The sequence below is a fragment of the Bos indicus genome, chromosome 25 (assembly GCF_029378745.1).
Source record: "Bos indicus isolate NIAB-ARS_2022 breed Sahiwal x Tharparkar chromosome 25, NIAB-ARS_B.indTharparkar_mat_pri_1.0, whole genome shotgun sequence".
Taxonomy (NCBI): Eukaryota; Metazoa; Chordata; class Mammalia; order Artiodactyla; family Bovidae; genus Bos; species Bos indicus.
The window spans coordinates 23,944,887-23,956,721 of record NC_091784.1 but is presented as its reverse complement, the minus strand read 5'-3'; the positions used below and the strand labels follow the sequence as shown (position 1 = coordinate 23,956,721).

The 11,835-nt window shown below is 39.4% G+C and overlaps 1 long non-coding RNA gene across 1 annotated transcript in view; it reads right to left on the bottom strand.

Annotated features, from left to right (window-relative positions):
* Positions 1 to 369: 369 nt before the first annotated feature.
* The window catches only part of LOC139179721 (uncharacterized), a 60,384-nt gene continuing 48,918 nt past the window's right edge, over positions 370 to 11,835 (bottom strand). Inside the window, exon 4 of the long non-coding RNA XR_011564052.1 lies at positions 370 to 728. This is a non-coding gene — a long non-coding RNA (uncharacterized lncRNA). The remainder of the gene's footprint in view (positions 729 to 11,835) is intronic.

Below are 11,835 nucleotides of genomic sequence, written 5' to 3'. Positions count from 1 at the left end.
AGGGTTCTTGCCTGGAGAATCCCATGGACAGAGGAGCCTGGCAGGCTACAGTCCATGGGTCGCAAGAGTCAGACACGACTTAGCAACTGAGCATGGGCACACGACAGAAACTGCATGGCTCAGACATCCAAAGTCATTGCCCAAGACCCCTTGTTTCACCATTGCATCCATATAACCAAACTTGGCATATGGCAAGCCTTTGAAAAATTATTTGTCCATGTTAATCTCTCTCTCTCTCTCATTCTCTCTCCCCTATAAACTGTCAAGATTTTTTTTTTTAACTTAGCTTTATGGTTCAGTAGAATGGATTCAGTAAGTCTTGGAGACAATGCCCTTCATGGAATGTTTCACTAGCACCAGGACACTTCATCAAAACAGGGCTCATTTTATTTTCCACCAGTAAGTAACTGCAAACAGAAATGGCTCTCCACTTCTCCAATGAGCAATGGTCCTCTGGGAGACTTGACATTCTCCATTTAATTACCAATAACAGTTAGATGATTTCCTCTGGGTGTTACTGTGTCTCAGTCGGGAAAGTCACTCACACAAACAAGAGGAGGAGGTGTGTTCACTGTTCCCAAGGCTGCTCACCCACACCATCAAATCAAACAAAAGGAATTTTACTTTCGGTCTTCTTTTGCTCTCATACCATCACATCTCCTCCTTCTGAAAAAAGTTTCAGTTCATTTGGCTCCGGATTACCTCAAAAGAATGAGTCCTTTTCCAGCCTGTGGAGAGATACCAAGAAAACAGCTACATATTTAAAACAAAGCATTTTACCTATGTCAGCCCTTTCCAAAGTTTGTCAGTAACGCCAGACCAGCGTGAACCTGGAATGAGACATACACCAGTCTCAGGGCAACCGGGGAAGAAACTGGTGAACATCATGAGTTATAATCTTCCAAGGTCCCAGCCACTCCTTGGAGGCTCAAATAGCCCCCTTCCTTAGCATGGTGTGATTTTATTAATAGTTCTATTAATCTCCCTCAACTGCTGGGGAGATCCCAGACTTAGATCTTGGGAGGCTCCCAGGCAATTATTCAATAACTGATTCACTCTGGCTCCTGAGGAATGTTAGTTCTCATGCAGCATAATCTGGTTTCTGCAAAATAAGACCAATCATCTCTTCATCTCTTATTTGTTTTTACAGTGGTGCTCTGAGGAGAAATTTTGGTGAGATGAGTAACTGGGTCGTGTTGCACAGTCACTCAGTCGTGTCCAACACTTTGAGACCCCAGGGACTGCAGCATTCCAGTCTTCCCTGTCCTTCACTATCTCCTGGAGTTTGCTAAAACTCATGGCCCCTTGTATATAGAGGTCAGGGTTTATATACAGAGATCAAGGTTTCTCAACCTTGACACTTTGGACGCTTAGGGGAGGATGATTCTTTTGCTGGGAAAGATGGAAGGGAAAGGAAAAGGGGGAAGCAGAGGATGAGATGGTTAGATAGTATCAGTGACTCGATGGATGTGAATTTGAGCAAACTCTGGGATTTGGTGAAGGACATGAGGAGCCTGGTGTGCTGCAGTCCACGGGGGTGCAAAGAGTCAGATATGACTTACAGACTGAATAACAATAACACAACAGTTCTTTTGGTGGGGGCTGTCCTGTACATGGTAAAAGGCTTTGCAGCATTCATGGCCTCCACCTTCTAGATAACAGTAGCAGATCCACAACCCCACGTGGTGGCCTTGCCTTTCAAACCAAGCTCATCTATAGCTACCCCTCCAGGCTCCAATGCCTAGCCTACCCTGGTTCACTATGTTCTAACCCCACTGTCCGACCTTTAAACTTGTTCCCAAATGTATATTTGCTGCCCCTCTGGCTGAAAGGTTCTTCTCCCAGGTCTGCACATGGCTCCTTCCTATCACCCAGATCTCAACTCAAATCATCACCTCCTTAGAAAGGTCTTCCCCAATCGACCTTCCTAAAGCAGCCTGTCTTCCACTCTCCACCCTATATTCCATATATCATTGCCCAGTTTGTTTCCTTCATAGCATTTACTAGGACTTGAAATCATCATATTCATTTGTTTGGTCTGCGGTATTTTCCTAGACTATAAGCCATGAGAGACCGTGGTCCATCCTGCTCTCCTCTGCATCCCCAGTGCCTACCTAGGGATTGCGTATAGTAGGCATTCAATAAATAGTTATTAACAAATGACTCAATGAATGAATAAGTAAGATTAGAACCTAAGTCTGCAAGGACTTTACAGGATTCCTTCCAAGAGCCCAACAGAATTGGATTTCAAGAGAGAAATTATCTATCATGAGAAACCATTCCGGGTTAAGAATATATTTCCTGCATTCAGATACCGACTCTGCCATTCATCAACTGTGTGACCTCAGGCAAGTTGCTAAGTTCTCCAACTCTCTGTTTTTTTTTTATTAATTTTTAAATTGGAGTATAATTGTTTTACAATGTTGTGTTAGCTTCTGATGTACAACAATGTGAATCAGCTATATGTATACATATATCCCCTCCCTCTTCTTTCTGTTTTCTTGTCAATAAAATGGGAATAATAATGGTCTCTTCCTCTAGGACTGTCTCAAGTATTAATCGAGATAATAAACATAAAACTCTGAGTGGTATTTTATACTTAAATATAAAAACTCACAGAGTAATCACTTCATGGGGAAAAGATGGGGAAACAGTGGAAACAGTGTCACACTTTATTTTGGGGGGCTCAAAAATCACTGCAGATGGTGATTGCAGCCATGAAATTAAAAGATGCTTACTCCTTGGAAGGAAAGTTATGACCAACCTCAACAGCATATTCAGAAGCAGAGACATTACTTTGTCAACAAAGGTCCGTCTAGTCAAGGCTATGGTTTTTCCAGTGGTCATGCATGGATGTGAGAGTTGGACTGTGCAGAAAGCTGAGCACCGAAGAATTGATGCTTTTGAACTGTGGTGTTGGAGAAGACTCTTGAGAGTCCCTTGGACTGCAAGGAGATCCAACCAGTCCATTCTGAAGGAGATCAGCCCTGGGATTTCTTTGGAAGGAATGATGCTAAAGCTGAAACTCCAGTACTTTGGCCACCTCATGCGAAGAGTTGACTCATTGGAAAAGACTCTGATGCTGGGAGGGATTGGGGACAGGAGGAGAAGGGGACGACAGAGGATGAGATGGCTGGATGGCATCACTGACTCGATGGACATGAGTCTGAGTGAACTCCGGGAGTTGGTGATGGACAGGGAGACCTGGCGTGCTGAGATTCATGGGGTCGCAAGGAGTCGGACACGACTGAGCAACTGAACTGAACTGAACCGAAGTACTGTGTGGCCGGTGTGTGCTGTTGTTGTGGTATGGTGTTTTTACCAATCAAGAATTTTTCAAAATGATGACAACCACTGCAGTATACAAGATTCCAGTGCCTCCCCATAAATCTACTTTGAAAGAGGAAAAGCAGCCCCACAGAACTTTCTACCAGGAACTTTTCCCCTAAAGCTATTCCTTCTAGTTAAATCTGACTTTATCTTGGGCCCCAGCAGAAAACTACTTACATCGTAGTAACCTTTAATAGACCAAAACAATATAATTGGCACCTCCTAGCATTCTCTTCTCCAGGGTGAATAATTCGAATGCCTTGAATGACTCGTTGCTTTTCCCTCTTTCTGATCTTTTATATTTATTGTTCTCAGCTTGGAAACAGATCCAAAAGAAGGAGGAGCGCTGCTGTTGTCTTGGTAACTGTGAAGGGATGGACAACCAAGTTTGGATGAAACAAGAGAAGTTGAGCTGTTTTTGTTTTTTCATTTTTCTTTCTGATCAAAAACATCTCTTTGTTTTGAAACAGAGACACGTGGCTGACACTGTCCTTTTTGTATATTGCCTCCTGATCTCCCCCTTTCTCAATCCTCAATGGGAAGGGAGAATTATCAAACCATTTGATGGGAGAAAGTGCTTGATGACACCTCAGTTTATCGCCACTTTTAAGGCTTAGTTTTGTATTCATCCTACAAGGCACATAACCTCTCTTCCTAGTTTCTCTTTTGGTTTACATTACAAACAGTTGGGCCCCTACCTATTCCCTAGCTAAACATATTAACTCCTAAAGATCAGGAATCATGTTTGTTCCTTATATTTTTTAAAAAATCATTTTTAATTACACAAATAAAATAACACCATACAATAACTTCAACAATCTATATGCATACCCACTACATGCCACCACTAATTCCACATCATCAACACACACGTTAATTTTTGTTGACATAAACAGAATTATATCATATGCACTGTTTTCAAAGTTGCTTTGTGTGCATCACGTAACCCAGATATTAATAGTATGGTCCCTGTCTCCTTTCATTTTTGTTATCATTTCCAACCCTTTATTTTCAGATTTTATGTATATATTTTTGCCTTGGCTTTTCTCTTATAAATAGCATGTAGATAATGTTAATTTAATAATGTATAATAATTTAAAATAATGCTATTTTAACCAAGCAGAGTGACAATTTAATAGAATGATAAGAGCATAGCCTTAAGCACCAAAGAGCTTGGGTTTAAGCCTGGATTCTGACTTTAAGCAAATGGCTAAGTCTTTCTTAAGCTTCAGTTTTCACATCTTTAATGGGAGAGTAAAAATAGAACCCACCAAGCAGAATTTGGGCAAACTCGGGGAGACAGGGAAGGACAAGGTCCATGGGACCACATAGTCGGACACAACTTAGTGACTGAACAACAACAAAGGAAATTTCACATGCTTTGTGGTTAGGAGTACACACTGAAGCAGCACCTCAGGAGGGCAATACAAGAAAAATATAAAAATTGAAGAGTATATATACCTTCTTTAACTTGAAGTGATTTTTTAAAATTTTATTTATATTTTGAGATAATTTTAAGAAATAATAGTTGTAATAATATTGTAAATTATAGCTGTAAGAAATAGTACACAGGGACTTCCCTGATGGTCCAGTGGCTAAGACTCTGTGCTCCCAATTCAAGGGGCTCAGGTTCGATCCCTGATCAGGGAACTAGATTCTACATGCCACAATTAAGAGTTTGTATGTCACAACTGAAAGATCACTCATGTCACAACTAAGACACGGTGCAGCCAAAGAAATAAAGAAATAGTACACAGAGATCCTATGTAATCTCTATTCGGTTTCCCCATTGATAACACTTTGAAAAGCTACATAGTACAATATCGCAGTTAAGATATTGACAAAGACTCCATCCATTCATCTTATACAGATTTCCCACTTGTACTTATTTGCGTGTGTATTTAGTCTATATATATTTAGTGTATATATACGCATGTATATATGTGTGTGTATTTAGTCCTATAAAATTTTACCACATTCAGGTTCATATATCCACCACCACAGTCAAAACAATGAACAGCTCCGTCACCAAAAGAATTTTTATCTTTGCTTTTTCAAAAAATATTTATTTATTTGGCTGGGCCGGGTCTTAGTTGCAGCATGTGGGATCCAGTTCTCTAATCAGGGATCAAACTTGGGCCCCAGCACTGGGAGCACAGAGTCCCAGTCCCAGGACCATCAGGGAAACCCCTCTCTGCTTTTGTATGAATAAAAATAATATTCAAGTTTCTTAGATTTGATGATATTTGTAGTATTAACCAGCTTTTTTCCCCCTTTGCCTTTTTATAACCACTCCCACCTACCTCCCACCCTCTACCCACCCTACCCCCATCCCATCCCTAAACCACTGTAATCACTAATCTGTCTGTAAAGGGAATGATACATTATGTAGTCTTTTAGGATTGGCTCTTTTCATTCAACATAATTCCTTAGTTACATCCAAGATGTAATGTGTACCAATATCCTTTTTTATTGCTGATATGTGCCTTGGTTTGGAATGCAAAGCAAACCACCATTGGCTTATTCATTTACCTGTTGAAAGACATCTGGGCTGTTTTTAATCTAGCAATGCAAAAATCTGGAAATGCATCCCTCAGATACAATAGTAAAGAAACAAAAGAAACCCAAAATTCATCAGTGAGGACCTGGTTAAACAAACTGCATTAGTTCACCATAATGTATATGTATCTTTGTAGAGATAATCCTTACATTTAACTGATAGAAGAATAAATCTAGTATTTTTTTATGTGCTCTTTTAAGTGTTACTGACAGCAAGGGAGATGGAGAGACAGTGTTTTCGTGTTTCTAATAATACCATTCTATAAATTCTATATTCATGTCCAATATTTCTCTCTCTCATATTGCATTGGCCAGGTTCTCACTAGAATTGTAATTATCAGTAGCTAAAGCAGGCATCCATGTGTTGCTTAATGACAATGTTTCTAAAGATTCACCATTAAGTATATTTCCTGTATACTTATGTGAATATTCCTTCTATTTCTAGAGTTTTTGATCATGAAAAGATGTTGCATTTTAGCAAATGTCTTCCCAGTATCCAATGAATGATTTTCTCCTCTAATCAGTACATACAGTAAGTTATATTGATAGTAACATTCATCCCCAAACTTGAATTTCTCAAATAAATCTTGGTTAATCAAGATGAACTTTTAAAATATACCATTAGATTCAATTTTCTAGTTTATTTTTTATAGTTTTTACCTCTATATTCATAAGTGATATCAGCCCATAATTGCATTTTCTTGTCTTGATAGGATAGCCTTACAAAATAAGATTGGAGGGTCCCCATATTTCTTCTATGTTCTAAAATATGTCAGTGAGCTCTTCCCTGACACTTGGCAGAACTTGCCTGTGTGCTCAGTCACTTTCAGTCATTTCAGTCACTCAGGTGTGTCTGACTCTTTGCAACCCCATGGACTGCAGCACGCCAGACCTCCCTGTCCATCACCAACCCCCGGAGCTTGCTCAAACTCATGTCCACTGAGTTGGTGATGCCATCCAACCATCTCATCATCCTCTGTCATCCCTTTCTCTTCCTGTCTTCAATATTTCTCAGCATCAAGGTGTTTTCCAATGAGTCAGTTCTTCGCATCAGGTGGCCAAAGTTTTGGAGCTTCAGATTCAGCATGAATCCTTCCAGTGAATATTCAGGGTTGATTTCCTTTAGGATTGACTGATTTGATCTCTTTGCAGTCCAAGGGACTCTCAAGAGTCTTCTCCAACACCACAGTTCAAAAGCATCAATTCTTTGGTGCTCAGCCTTCTTTATGGTCCAACTCTCACATCCGTACATGACTACTGGAAAAAGCATAGCTTTGATTAGATGGACCTTTGTAGGCAAAGTAATGTCTCTGCTTTTTAATATGCTGTCTAGGTTGGCCATAGCTTTTTTTTCCAAGAAGCAAGCATCTTTTAATTTCATGGCTGCAGTCACCATTTTCAGTGATTTTGGAGCCCAAGTCACTTTGTGTGAAAGTCACTCAGTCATGTCGGATTCACCTTTGTGACCCCATGGACTATACAGTCCATGGAATTCTCCAGGCCAGAATACTGGAGTGGGTAGCCTTTCCCTTCTCCAGGGGATCTTCCCAACCCAGGAATTAAACCCAGATCTCCTTCATTGCAGGTGGATTCTTTACCAGCTGAGCTACTCTTTGCAACCCCATGAACTGTAGCCCACCAGGTTCCTCTGTCCATGGGATTCTCCAGGTGAGAATACTGAAGTGGCTTGTGATGCCCTCCTCCAGGGGATCGGAATTCCCAACCCAAGGATTAAACCCGTGTCCCCTGCATTTCCTGCATTGCAAGTGGATTCCTTACCTGCTGAGCCATCAGGGAAGCCCCAGAACTTGCCTATATAACTACAAAGGACTTGTGTCCAAGATGATAAGGAGGGAGAGCTGGTTGGTAGATGGACCTCTAACTATCTTTTCTATTTTAGTGGGTGTTTCTGTTGGTCTTCTTGGGCCAATTTTTGAGAATTTATATTTTTCCCCGAGATTTTTAGCCCATTCATCTATGTTTTCAAATGAGTTGATATAAAGTTATATAGTTGAATAGTTATATAGTTGAATAGTTGATATAAAGATATATAGTTATATAGTTGAATCATATCAAACATGCATTCAACATATGTGAATTCAACTATACATGCCCCAATTTTTTTATTTTTTAAAGAAAAGAGGGAGCCTGATAGTTTAAACTGTGTGGACAATACCTCTGGTTATTCTAATTATAGAGGCTATGCCTCACCTGATAATGATGTGACTCTACTGTTCATGCAGCCAGTCTGTTTCTACATTTGAGTATTTCCCCACTCCAAGCATGATTCTACAGGTTAAAGGTATTTTTTTAAGTTATTTACTTATTTTTGGTTACACTGGTTCTTTGTTGCTATGCACAGGCTTTCTCTGGTTGTAGCAAGTGGGAAGTACTCTCTAGGTGCCACATGCAGGTTTCTCACTGTAGTGGCTTCACTTATTGGGGAGCACGGGCTCTAAGCAGCAGGCTTCAGCAGTTGTGGCTCATGGGCTTAGTTGCTTTGCAGCATGTGGAATCTTCCTGGACCAGAGATCAAACCCATGTTCTCTGCATTGGCAGGTGAGTTCTTAACCACTGGACCAACAGGGAAGTCCAAAGGCGTTTTTCATATAAGTTGGCCACTAATCAAATAAGCAGGGATGAGATTCAAAAGTGAGGAAAAATATTAGATTTTTGCAAAAGCATATCTGTCTCCAATATGAGCACAACTTACAAAAAAAAATGTTAATGACAATTTTTGTTACATGCAGTTTTTATCTCACCTCCTGACTTCTGTAAAGCTGCTATACAAAGTAGTCTCCTAATTTTAAAAACCTCCCCTGTATCCATCCTGCATCTTTCCTAACACTGTGTGTGTTCTCTCTCTTTGCCGTGATCATACTTTCAGAAAGTTTGTGTGGTTTTTTCAGTCTTTCAAAAAATCTAGCTTTGGGTTTTCCTGATCATCTCAACTGTTTGTTTGTTTTTTTTTTTCTTGTTTCATTTGTTTCTGCTTTCATTTTTTATTAACTTGATACATCTGTTTTATATGTAGGTTCATTTTGGCTTTGTTTTCTTGCCCACTTCTGATGGAGTGTAGTTTAAGATTTCAAAGGGAAATAGCAGTCCATCAGTTTCACATCTTGGAATCTATCCTAGAGGAGGATTCACACATTTGTACATTTGTCCAAAGAGAAAATATAAAAATTTTCTTTTCATACTATTGTTTATAACAAAAAAAGAAGAAAACCTAAAAGTACATCAATATGAATATAACTTACTAAACTATGCTATATGGAAACTATGGAATAGCACATAGCAGATAAAAAGAGAAGGAGAGTTTTGCGAATGCTGCTTTATTTTTTTCCCTCTAAATACCTATCCAGTTGTCTTTAAGGTTTTCTTTGAATAATATGACTTTTCTCCCCCACTTGGAAATGCTATCCTCATAATATACTAAATCTTCATCTGTTCTTAGATCTATATTTCCATACTTCAGTCAATGCCATAGAGCTATCAATCTATTTCTCTTGTCTATATATTGCTGTTATAAATTTTATTGCTTTATAATGTATTTTAATACATGATGGAACAGGTTATTTCTCATTACACTTCTTTTAGAGAATGTTCCTGGTAATTGCCACAAGTTTCAAGAAAAAACACTATTGAAATTCTGATTGAAGTTGCATTGAATTTATAGATTTCTTTAGTGAAAATTGACATCTTTACAATTTTGAGTCTTCCTATCCAAGTGCAAGGTTTGACACTCCATTAATTCAAATCTCTTCTTTTATGGCCCTCAATAGAGGTTTATAGTTTTATTCATATGGATCCTTCACATTGCTTGTTAAGTTTATCTGTAGATATTTTATGAGCATTGTCTCACAAGTATATGGAAACAGGTATATCCCAAACTAAACTTTTAATCTACCTCCTGAAATCTGTTCCTTCACCAGGTCATCCCCAGTGCTAATTAAGGCACGTGTATTCACCTGTTGCAACTGTCAGGCATCTGAGTCTCCCTCAACCTCACATCCAACTCATGACCAAGTCTAACCATTCTATTTCTAAAATATATCACAAACCTGCTGACTTCTCTTTACACTATCACTCTCTTTGTCCAAGCCCCGCCACCATCTTTACTCATTTCAATGACTTCAAAACTGCTTTCTCCATGTCCTCTCCTTTCTTCCTCCAATCCATTCTTTTCATGGCAGCACTTTTTTAAAGGTAAACTCATCATATCACTCTCATGCTTAAAAATCTACAATGGCTTTGCATTGCACTTACTGCAATTCAATGTCTTTAGCAAGACCAACAAAGTCCTAAATGATCTGGTCCCTAACCAGCTCTTTGGCCAGATATCCCACCACTCTGCTTCTGAGCCATTGGACTAACTGCAGTTCTTCAAATTATTGATTGTGGTTGATATATTATTATTTCTAATTCTTCACTTCATCCATGTAAGAGAATTATATAACTTTGTCCCATTGATATTGGACTTGCCATGTGATTCACTTTGGCCAATGGAATGCAAGTATATGATGCAAACAGAGGCTTTAAGTGAGGGCATGGTTTGGCTTGTCCCCCTGCAAGTTGACAGAACAGTACACTGTGATTAGCTGCTGGTCGCAGATTGAGAGACAAGTGCAGCAGATCTGAGCCCATCCCTTACACTAAAATTGTTTTGTCCTAAGCAACCTGAATACCCTTGAGCAGAACAATTTGCTGTTTCAAGCCACTAAGATTTTGGGATTGTTACACAGCATTCATCACAGCAATAATACATTAATGCACTAAGTTCTTTCCTATATCCAGGACTTGATATAGGATATAAGTTCCTATATCAGGGACTTTGCTTAATGTATGTTCTTCTCTAGACTATAAGCCTCACGATGGTTAAATCTGTGTCTATTCTGTGTACCTCTGTAAAGACAGGGCCTAGTATAATACTCACTATGTGGTAGTGGCTAAATAAATACTCATGAAATAAATTATCAGAGGTATTACAGATACCATCTTTGATGTCATTAAACTTTGTAACACTGTTTTAGGTATTTAATTGGTTTATCTGTCCTATTACCAATAATTTGACTGAACTCCCCTATTGTTCCTAATCACTTTTAAGTTGATTCTTTTGGGTTGTCTGTAACTAAAGTCATGTCATGTAATTGTCATCTGTTAAATCATGGTCCCTATAAACCATACCTTCCAGTATTTACACACTTGTGTAGTCAGTCCATTGCCCTTGATTCTGGGCAAGGCCTGTGATCTGTTTTGTTTGTTTGTTTGTTTGTTTTTGATGCTTTTTATCTTTATTGACATATAAATACTGTGAATGTAGGGAAACATGTTTATAAAATACCAAAATGCTATAAATTAATAAAGCAATAATTAGGTCCCAAACAGAGATACCAGATCAGATCAGATCAGTTGCTCAGTCGTGTCCAACTCTTTGTGACCCCATGAATCGCAGCACGCCAGGCCTCCCTGTCCATCACCAACTCCTAGAGTTCACTCAGACTCATGTCCATCAAGTCAGTGATGCCATCCAGCCATCTCATCCTCTGGCGTCCCCTTCTCCTCCTGCCCCCAATCCCTCCCAGCATCAGAGTCTTTTCCAATGAGTCAACTCTTCATGTGAGGCGGCCAAAGTACTGGAGTTTCAGCTTTAGCATCATTCCTTCCAAAGAAATCCCAGGGCTGATCTCCTTTAGAATGGACTGGTTGGACCTCCTTGCAGTCCAAGGGACTCTCAAGAGTCTTCTCCAACACCACAGTTTAAAAGCATCAATTCTTCGGCGCTCAGCCTTCTTCACAGTCCAACTCTCACATCCATACATGACTACTGGAAAAACCATAGCCTTGACTAGACGAGCCTTTGTTGGCAAAGTAACGTCTCTGCTTTTGAATATGCTATCTAGGTTGGTCATAACTTTCCTTCCAAGGAGTAAGCGTCTTTTAATT